Source organism: Dioscorea cayenensis, chromosome 15 (assembly GCF_009730915.1).
Source record: "Dioscorea cayenensis subsp. rotundata cultivar TDr96_F1 chromosome 15, TDr96_F1_v2_PseudoChromosome.rev07_lg8_w22 25.fasta, whole genome shotgun sequence".
Classification (NCBI taxonomy): Eukaryota; Viridiplantae; Streptophyta; class Magnoliopsida; order Dioscoreales; family Dioscoreaceae; genus Dioscorea; species Dioscorea cayenensis.
The window spans coordinates 15,218,924-15,229,616 of NC_052485.1; positions in this window are offsets into that span (position 1 = coordinate 15,218,924).

A 10,693-nucleotide genomic window follows, 5' to 3' on the forward strand; every position below is an offset into this window, starting at 1 on the left:
TACTCCCTACTCCCTGTGGATTCGACCCCACTCACCCGGGATTATTACTTGGACAAACCCGTGGACTTGCGGGATATAAGCAAGGGGATCTTGTTACTGTTCATAGCTCGCTGAAAATTCAAGTTGGGGAAAAGATGGAGAAAAGAATACCAAAATCCGGGCTGAATCGTCTATAAATAAGGCTGGAATCGGGCAACTCCACGGGCGTGGACGGTACACGAGCCCGTGCGAAATTTCCACACGGGCGTGGATAATTTCCACACGCCCGTGTGGATTCTCTGAAACTGTCATTTTCGGCTACAGTAACCTGCTATAGTACTGTACCAAAAATACTCCCGAATCCACTTTTCATCGAGGTAACATAAACGGGCACACGTTTATGCCAGTGGATCTCTTTACTTCTTCAATGATGGATAAGTTGATGGAGATCTTGTTCTATGTGCATAAGTCGGAATGCTTGAGTGTGACTGCCCTTGTGCCCCTTCAGATGGTTTTGTAAACTCAAATACGGGGAGGTTGGCACACACTCTAGCATCTCGCACCCGTCTTATATCTTTGCGTTTGAACCTTAGCAAGATTTTCTCCAAAATCGGTGCATTGTGATCCACATTGGCTTCTTTCCTTCATAATTGGTTACACAACCCTACCTGCATAAAAGTAACATAAAAACACATATATTAATGCAAAAACCTGAGAAAAGTAATGCTCAACATAAGGAAAGAATGCTTCGCATTCATATCACACAAGCACTCATCAGAGAGCTAAACCCCTAGTGGGTACTTAGATTTGTGAACCGTAGGATGTATTTGTTTCATTAATCTTCTATTATATTTTCCTTAATTAATGTCTTCAATTGAGTATCAATCTTGAATGCTTGTTGCATTATGATAAGTGTTTGTGCGATATGATTACGAAGCGTTCATTCCTTATGTTGAGCATTACTTTTCTCGGGTTTTTACATTAATATGTGTGTTTTTATGTTACTTTCGTGCAGGTAGGGTTGTGAGGCCGAGTATGAAGGAAAGAAGCCAATGTGGATCGTAATGCACCGATTTTGGAGGAAATCTTGCTAAGGGTCAAACGCGAAGACATAGGTCGGGTGTGGGATGCTAGAGTGTGTGCCAACCTCCTCGTATTCTAGTTGGCACATCCATTTGGAGGGGAACAAGGGCAGTCACACTCGAGTATTCAAACTTATGCACATAGAACAAGAGCTCCACCAACTTGTCTATCATTGAAGAAGTAATTGATCCACAACGTGAACGTGGGCCTGTTTGTGTTACCCCAATGAAAATATGGACTCGGGAAGCTATTCAGGTCGAATACTGTAGCAGAGCACTGCAACAATGATGTAGCAAGGTACTGTAGCAACAATGTTCACAGCCGGCTGAGAAAACAGGAATTTAGAGAGTGCACACGGGCGTTTGGAAATTATCCACATCCGTGTTGAAATTCCACACGGGCGTGTGAAAAATCCACACGCCCATGTAGTCGCCCGACTCCAGCCCTATTTAAAGCTGATTCAGCCGCGATTTCAGCATTCTTTTCTCCATCTTTTCCCCAACTTGAGAGAGAGTTTCGGCTAGGGTTTTGAGGGATATTAGCTAGGGTTTTGGAGAGGTTCTATGGCTCCCACATCGCGCGTCGTTTGGAAGAATGTTATTGGGAGAGCTTTCGTCGGCATCGATCCGGTGAGGTGTATCCTGGGTCGGACAAAGGATCCCTTGTGACGAGTAGAGGACTCTTCACAAGACCATCGACACGACCATCAAGGGGGTTTCTTTATGGATTCATTACTTTTACATTCTATTTCTTTGATTGTACTTAGCTCCATGGAGAGTTAAACCCCTAGTGGGTACTTGGGTATTTGTGAACCCTAGGATGTAATTGTTTCATTGAATTTCTTTATTATGCTTTTAATTAATTGATGTTTATTGTGAGTTCCAACCTTGAATGCTTGATTGTATAAACATTTCCCCTAGAGTGACAATAGGGTTGAGAGCTATTGTTGGTAACCTTGTGAGTGAGTGACACACCACGAGTGTTAGACAAAGCTAGGTTGGAGAGCGTTGAGAGGGTAAGTTGAGAGGTACAGGATCGTCCCCTTTCCCCTCCGACGTGATAGATTCTACCTCCGTTCCTCTAGTTCTTTGCGTTCATAATAGAGTGAATGGTCTAAGGGATGAACTTTCGCTGGGGCTTAGTTGTGTGTGCAACGGAGTTAAGCGTTGAGGTGATCTTAGTATCTAGGGCTTAATCCTGGTTAGGGACCTTCCACCTGGAACAAAGGGTTAGGTCTATAATTAGGAGAGATTTATCACTTGGAATCCCCAGAGCTCATTGCAACTCTATGCGAGTGAGAGATGTTGAGATTGTTCAATTTCTCCTTTGGGACATGTATAGAGTTAGGCGTAGTTAACCTTAGATTTGGGACTATGTAATAAAGGATTTCCACGACTCACAATTGCATTGATTAGGAAGCATAATAGAGGGTTCTTGCACTGGAAGCAATCGTCCTAGGCGGAGCATTATCCGAGTACCCCATCTTTATCGATTGCCTTACCTTCTCCTTTACTCATGTTCTCTTACTTGTTGATTTTACTTGTGAGAATTGAATCATTGTCACACTTATCACTATTGATTTTTCACATAGCTAAGAAGCGAATTAAGTGTTTTTATTCCCTACTCCCTGTGGATTCGATACCCGCTCATCCGGGATTATTACTTCGATAAACCCGTGCACTTACGGGATATACGCAAGGGGACCTTGTCACATTATTTCTCCCTTAGAGTGACACTAGGGTTGCGGGTCTATATTGGTAACCTTTGTGAGTGATTGACACACCATGAGGGTTAGACATTACAAGATTGGAGAGTGTCGAGAGGGTGAGTCCAGAGATAGCGGAGCGTCCCCTTTGCCCTCTGATGTGATTTATCCTACCTCCACGTTGCAAGAGTCCTTTGCGGTCATAGTAGAGTGAATGGGCTCAGGGATGACCTCTACTGTGGCTTAGTTGTACAGGCAACGGTGTGAAGCATTGAAGTGACTTTAGCACCTATGGCTTAATTGTGACTAGGGGTCTTTCGCGTGGACCAAAAGGATAGATCTATACATTGGAAAAGGGTTTATCACTTGGAATCCCTAGAGTGTCTTGCAACTCTACACGATGTGAGGTGTTGAGATTAATCGATTTCTCCGCTGGACATAGTGTAGAGTTAGTCACAGCTGACCTTAGGTTTGGGACCGTGTGATTAGGGATTTCCATGACTCATTAAGTATCAATTAAGAGATATAATAGTTGATTTTGAACTTGAAGCAATTGTCCTAGGTGGAACAATATCTGAGTACCCACTTCTATCGATTACCTTACCTCTCATCTATTTGTGCTTCTCCCTTTCTTGTTTCTTTTATTCATACTTTCATTACATTTAATCAACAAAATCATTATTCTATCTTCCCTTAGTTAGATAGCAATCTTGGTATTTTTATTCCCTACCCCATGTGGATACGATACCCACTCGCCTGGGATTTATTAATTCGACAAACCCGTGTAATTGTGGGGGTCACACGCAAGGGGCATTGTCATGTTTTTGGCACCATTACTGGGAATAGGCGTTTAGAGATACTTTGCACTTTGATATTTTAGCTATTCACCATTCATTCTGTTTCACATTTTTTTATTCTATCATCATTCTGATTTTTTCTTTTCTTTTTGGTTGCGGCTCTAGGTTACGACCCGAGGGAACCCTTCACAAATTATGGAAGGAGATACTGAGCTTGAGCGTACACTTAGTATAAGGGGAAAAGAACCTATACAAGAACCATCAATCCGAGCTGAAGTAGAAGGTCAAGGGTCAGATAATATGGCAGAACAGAATGAGCAACAGAGAACACTTTCTGTCAATGCCAGACCTTCAGTTTTGGGCACACAATCAAGTATTGTGCAACCCCCGATCATAGCTCCGACCTTTGAGGTGAAACCGACATTCATCTAAATGATTCAACAGTTAGCACAGTTCAATGGTTTGGCCGATGAGGATCCAAACAATCATATTGGGAACATCTTGGAAGTTTGTGATATGTTGAAGATTAATGGAGTGTCGGATGATGCTATCAGATTGAGAGCTTTCACATTCTCTGTCAAAGGAAAACCCAAGCAGTGGCTTCATTCATTGCCAAAGGCTTCCATCACGACTTGGAATGAAATGGTCGAAGCCTTTCTTGCGAGATTCTTCCCCCAAGAAAGTCAACAAGGCTTTGTAATGAGATATCCTCATTCATACAGATAGAGCTCAAATCATTGTTTGAGACATGGGAGCTATTCAAGGACCTATTATGGAGGTGTCCATAACACGGTTTCCGACTGGATGATCATTCAAACTTTTTACAATGGGTTGAATACAAGTACAAGAAAGCTTCTAGATGCTATCGCAGGAGGTACAATGGGGAATAAGACCCCTGATGAAGCCCGGCAATTGGTAGAGGAAATGGCCATAAACAAATACCAGTGGAATGCGAGGGAAAGGAAGAAAGTAGCCATACTCCACGAAATAGATGCAGTCACTTCTTTAGTGGCCCAAGTGGAATCATTGAGCAAGAAGTTAAACCTTCTAACTTCTAATAGATTGGCGACCATCACTACTTGCACAGGTTATGGAAGAGGACATGCTCTAACCGATTACCCTATTTCTTTTGGTGATGCATCTTTAGTTGAGCAAGTCAATTTTGTAGGTAATGCCATGAGGAACCAAGGTAATCCATATAGCAACACCTACAATCCGAGTTCGAAGAACCACCCTAACTTTTCGTGCAGTAACCACCAACGACAGCAGAAGGCCATATCACCATCGAGTTTCAAACAACAACAACAAGCCCTAAACATGGAGAATCATGTTTCAGGTTTGGAGACTCAGATGAATGATTTAGAGAAAGCTTTGACCATATTTGTGCAGACACGAACAATCGGTTTCAGTCAGTCGAAGCTACACTTTGCAACCGCACCGCTTCATTACATAATCTAGAGAATCAAGTAGGCCAAATTGTGAAGTCTCTATCAGAGAGACCACAAGGAAGCCTACCGAGTAATACCGAGACTAATTCGAGAGAACATGCGAAGGCGATCACTTTGAGAAGTGGTCATGAGGTTGAGGGTAGGTTTCCAAGTGAGAAGACCAATGTTGAAGTGCCCGAGGTCGTGGTGGTTGAGGAGAGAGTAAACAAGGGGAAGAAGGTGGCACCCCTACCTTATAAGCCAGGAATTCAGTACCCTTCAAGATTGAAGAACGACCAAAATGATGAGCAATACAAGAAGTTCTTGGGTCTATTTAAGCAATTGCGCATCAATATTCCTTTTGTGGAGGCGTTGTCTCAAATGCCTCAGTATGCTAAGTTCTTGAAAGATTTATTGACCAACAAGAGGAAGTTGGAGGAGAGTGCATCTGTGATCTTAGATGCCTCTTGTTTGGTGGTGTTGCAAAAGAATATGCCAAACAAGAAGAAAGACCCCGGAAGCTTCATCATCCCATTCAACATTGGTAATACAGGTGAAGAAATGGCATTGGCGGACTCTGGGGCTAGTATCAACATCATGCCATATATCTTTTTCAAGAAGCTAGGCTTGGGAGAGCCTAGGTCCACTCGGATGACATTGCAATTGGTGGACTGAACAGTGACACATCCGAGGGGCATCATTGAAGACATACTTTTCAAGATGGACAAGTACATATTTCCTGTAGACTTCATAGTGTTGGACGTCGATGAGGATGTAAATGTTCCTTTGATACTTGGGAGCCCATTCTTGTGCACTTCCAAGGCATTAATTGACATGGACGGCGGGGAGTTGACAGTGAGGGTTGGAGATGATAAGCTCACATATCGCCTCGCCGAAGCCATGCGACATTCTCTTGACTTTGATGATACTCTATATTTTTATGACACTACTGATGAGATAATTGATGAATATGTGCAAGAAATGTTAAATCTGGAACAGTACGAGGGGTTGCTAGACCAAGAGTTGGAGAATGAAGAAGTAATGATGCTTCCTCTAGAGGAGAAAGTACCATCTACTCCGGAAATTATGAAGAAGGTGCTCCAGAAGATGAAGCGGGCAAAGAGACGCCACAAGAAACACCCCAAGGCTGTTGGAAATGCACAAGAACAGAACAAGGTTAACGAACCCTTGTTAAGTGGTAACAAGCTCAACAACTCTCCCTCTACCTTCAAAAGATTATATTCATCGTGCTTCCAAGTCATGGGTAAGAGGGAAACCTTTATCTATGAGGCCCCATGAGGTAAGATAAGGTACATCAAGCTAAGTGATGTTAAACAAATGCTTCTTAGGAGGCAACTCAAGTCTTTATTATTTTCCTAGTTTTTAGTTTAGTGTTTGCATGAATAAGGCTTTATGTGTTGGAGTCTTGATTCTTAGATGCTTTTGCTGTGATTTTCTCGTAGACATTGTTGTGTTATCATGTGCCTAATCGTGTGTGGAGAAGAATCTTGGTCGTTTGAGCATGTTTTTGGTGTTTTCTCTGGCTAAAATAGCATTGTTAGGCAATCTTTGAGTGTATATTTGTGCTCAAAAATTTTCTTTAGAGCCTGCAAAGTGTTCTAGGTGTCTAGAGAAAACACACACCCATGTGGAATTTCCGCACGGGCGTGCGTTTTCATTTAGAGCTCATCCAGAGATGGAATAGGGGTGTGGACTCACCCCTGTGGACGATTCTGTCAACAAACACACTGGTGTGGGTAATTTCCACATGCTCGTCTGATTCTCTGCAGAGAATTTCTCCTCCATCCTGAGAAGACACAAGGGCATGTGTCTGCCCCTGTGAATTGCCCAGTAAGGATCCACACCCGTGTGGAATTTCTACATTGGCATGTGAAACACTTAGAGAATTTTCTCGGTTGGACAGAGAAGCCACTGGGGTGTGCGTCCGCCCCTGTGGGTAGGGCGCACGGCCATAGGAATTTTCCGCACACCCGCGTGGATGCATTCAGAGTAAATTAGTGTTATCCCAAGAGCGCACAGGGGCGTGTGCCTACCCCTGTGGATGCTCTATTGTGGAGCCACACGGGAGTGGGTAATTTTCACACTCCCGTGTGGATGTACAGAACGTTAAGAAGCGTGAACTTCCTTTAAAGTCTCATCGTGTTTCTTCATTCTCACACTCCTAATCAATGAGAGAGCGCATTATTACTCTCTCTGAACCTCACACCGTCATTTTAGAAGAATTTTTACTTATTTTTCCGGCCGATTCCAAGTTCTACATCTTCAATTTGTGGGCAAACCCTTTTTCCTTCTTTTTTTCATTAATTCTTGATTTTAATCCATGAAACCAGTGAATGTTGCTTCGTTTTACAATTTAGAAGGTGTATACATGCTTAGGAGGAAATTAAAAGATATTTAATGATGTATTTGTGAGTTTTTAGCATGCGACCTTGCGGTTTTCATGCCCCGTGTATCCACACGGGCGTGTGGAAATCCACACGACTGTGTGTATTTCAACAACATTAACCTGTGAGTACTCTTAATTAAATTTCTTTTCAAATCTCGCAAGCATGTCTCCCAGGTTGAAAAAGAAAGCTGACAAGCATCCACATGAGCAGTCCCCTGAGACAGATCACATAGAGTTTGCTACTCCCGAGCATCAAGCCTGGTTTGAGCGGCTGTCTAAACTCAAGTTCGGTCAAACATGATTTCCGGACATGAGCACACTCAAGGAAGTTCCATTAGCAGAAGACATGGCAGATAAGGTCGAAGTGATGTTGTTTGTGGTTAGCTGTAGGCATCTATTGTCGATCCGAGAGCTAGGTATTCGTCATCTAACTTTGGAGGTGCTTTTGACCTTTGAGTTTGATCGATCTTACTCGACATTCGACAGTGTCGATGCTATACAGTTCAGATCACTCGGACATTATTATAGTATGAGTGTTATACAGTTCTCCGTGCTTCTGGCTTGTATGATGAGGTCTACACAGATACATAGAGCAGTACGATCGATCGATTACCCACAAATAATCCTTGTAATCTGACATCCGAGAGAGCATATAGGACACTTTGTGGGCAGGGCAATATGAGCCAAGAGTGTCCAAGGCTACTTGCCTTTCTTGCCTACAATATAGATACATCCATGTTATTCTTAGCCGATCAATAAACGAGCGTGGTGATAGCATAGGACTGCCGAGCAGACAGGTGCTACTATACTTATACTCCATGGTGCAGAGAGAGCTGATTCATTTGGGGCACAATCTAGCTGAGTACATGCATCACCAGAGCTAGTAAGCCAAAGCGGGAGTCATTTTCTCAGGCCCATATATCACGAGACTCATAATGGGTATAGGTCTCCTGGATACAATTCAAGGGGCCGAGAAGGCGAGTATACCTGATCCCCTGGGCATAGAGACGATAAGGTTGATGGGATGGTTCGCAAGGTTCATCTGGGAGTGTATGCCCCGAGCCGAGGTTGAGTGTGATGATGCCGAGGGTTCTCAGCTTGCCCCCAAGCTTCAGCCTGGACCGATGGAGACCCGAGGCACCTCCTCGCAGTGCAGGAGCCATCTCAGTGCGCGTGTTTTTCACCATCTCGAGCCCATGATCGATTCGAGAGGCTCGATAGTGTGGTAGGGGTGCTACATATCGAGATCACCGAGGTTCGGGAGATATAGGTTCCGCTGCATATAGAGTTCATGGCGGGTCTCGACATTATACAGCAACTACTAGAGCGAGATGAGGGATCACCATTTGTGATGTGACCCCGGACACCTCCGGCTCCTCCAGCGGCATCATCACCGGTTCATTCACCGATCGATCCACCTAGTCCACCACCGCCAGAAGCAGCAGAGCATGCACAAGATGACACTGATGCTTGATGCGTCTTTGCTTTACTTTGTGTTTATATTTTTTATCTTTCTTTCTGCAGTTTATTTTGAACTTGTATACTCAGAAAGGATCTTTCTTCTTAGTTTATCTTTTATTTTTGTCTTGGGTTGTATTTCATTGCCTTATCTTTTATATACTCAAGCTATTTTTGTCTTTATTGAGCTTCACTGAAGCCCCTTGCGTATGCCTACAGATGGTCTTGTTAGTATGGGAATTGAGAACTAGTCATGGGCACGGCCAATGTGGGTCGTGTATGCTTCACAACCCGTTGGAACTTTACTCCATACGATTTAGCTCCATCAAACGCAACATTAGGAATCAGGGGAGCATTGTTTCAATTGCCCACTCCCACATATTTACATGATTGCTATACTTTCTATTGTGCTTGCATGTGTAAATTGAGGGCAATATACATCTTAAGTGTGGGGGAGTTCACTTTGCACATGTCTTTTACACAAGTTTTGATTGACATACATGCTCATGTAGCCAATGACAGTTCACCTTAGTTGCAATGCTTGTATTCTTGAGTTTAGGAGAAATTTTAATATTGAATGTTCTCATACTCTAGTTTTTACTTGAATTTCTAGAAATTTTTGCCCGACGAATATTTGTGCACCACTCACTTATGAAACTCTTTTGGAAACTAAAATTTGATATTTAAGAGACTAATTAGTTTTATTTTTTGTTCCACTTTGCTATATATAAAAAAAAACTTGGGGAAAAAGAATAAAAAATTAGATATATTGTTTAGTTGTGCATTATGGGTGGAAGGAGCTAGCACCTATGAAGTATGAAGATACTCTCATAAGTCGGATACTAGTTATGCCCTAATGATAGAAAGAGCTATCTCATGGGATGAGTGAAAGCTACCACCTCGAAAGTGTGAAAGCCACCTTAGTGGCCGCTTCAGAAAGGACTACCTTAGAGGATGTGTGCGGCTACTACCATCCTTTTGTTTTGTTATGTTTTGTAGTTAAATAAGTCCCTTATACTTGGAATATTGAATAGTATACTTTGGGTTTACTTGAGTGAGTTCACACACACTTACACGATCTTGGGGTTGTTGTCCTTTTTTATTCGAGTTTTTAGCTAGAGCATTGTTTTTCATATTTAGTGTTGAAATTTCCCTTATTTGCATAATACTCTCCTTGCATGCTTTGGTAAACCTAAGGCCAACCACTTTCAATTTTTCCTTCTTCTTTGTTTCAATGTTTTATTTTTGCTTAAGGACAAGCAAAAGCTTAAGTGTGGGGGAGTTTGATAAATGCTTGTGTGTTAAGAATGTGAAGCATTCTTTCCATACACTGAGCATTAATTTTATCAGGTTTAAGTGCTAATACATGTGTATTTGTGTTCTTTTGCGCATGTAGGGTTGTGAAGCTAAGTATTAAGAAAAAAAGCCAAAAGTAGATCGTGAATGCATTATTTGGTGGAATCCTGGAAGCAACAAACGCAAAGACACAAGTGCGGCTCTAAGATACGCGAGCTACGGCATAAACGTGTTACCCCAATGAAAATTGTGGTTTCAGGAGTATTTTTGGTCGGTACCATAGCAGGTACTGTATGAAATCGTTGTAGCAGGTTACTATTCATAGCCTGCCGAAAATTAGATTTGCAAAGAATCCACACGCCCATTTGGAAATTCCCCATGCCCGTGTGGAAATTCCACAGGGGTGTGTGGAACATCCACAGGCCCGTGTGGATGCCCAATTCCAGCCCTTTCAAAGCCGCGATTCAGCCCTGATTTCAGCATCTTCTTTTCCATCTTTTCTCCAACTTTTGAGAGGCTTGCAGCTAGGGTTTATATGGGT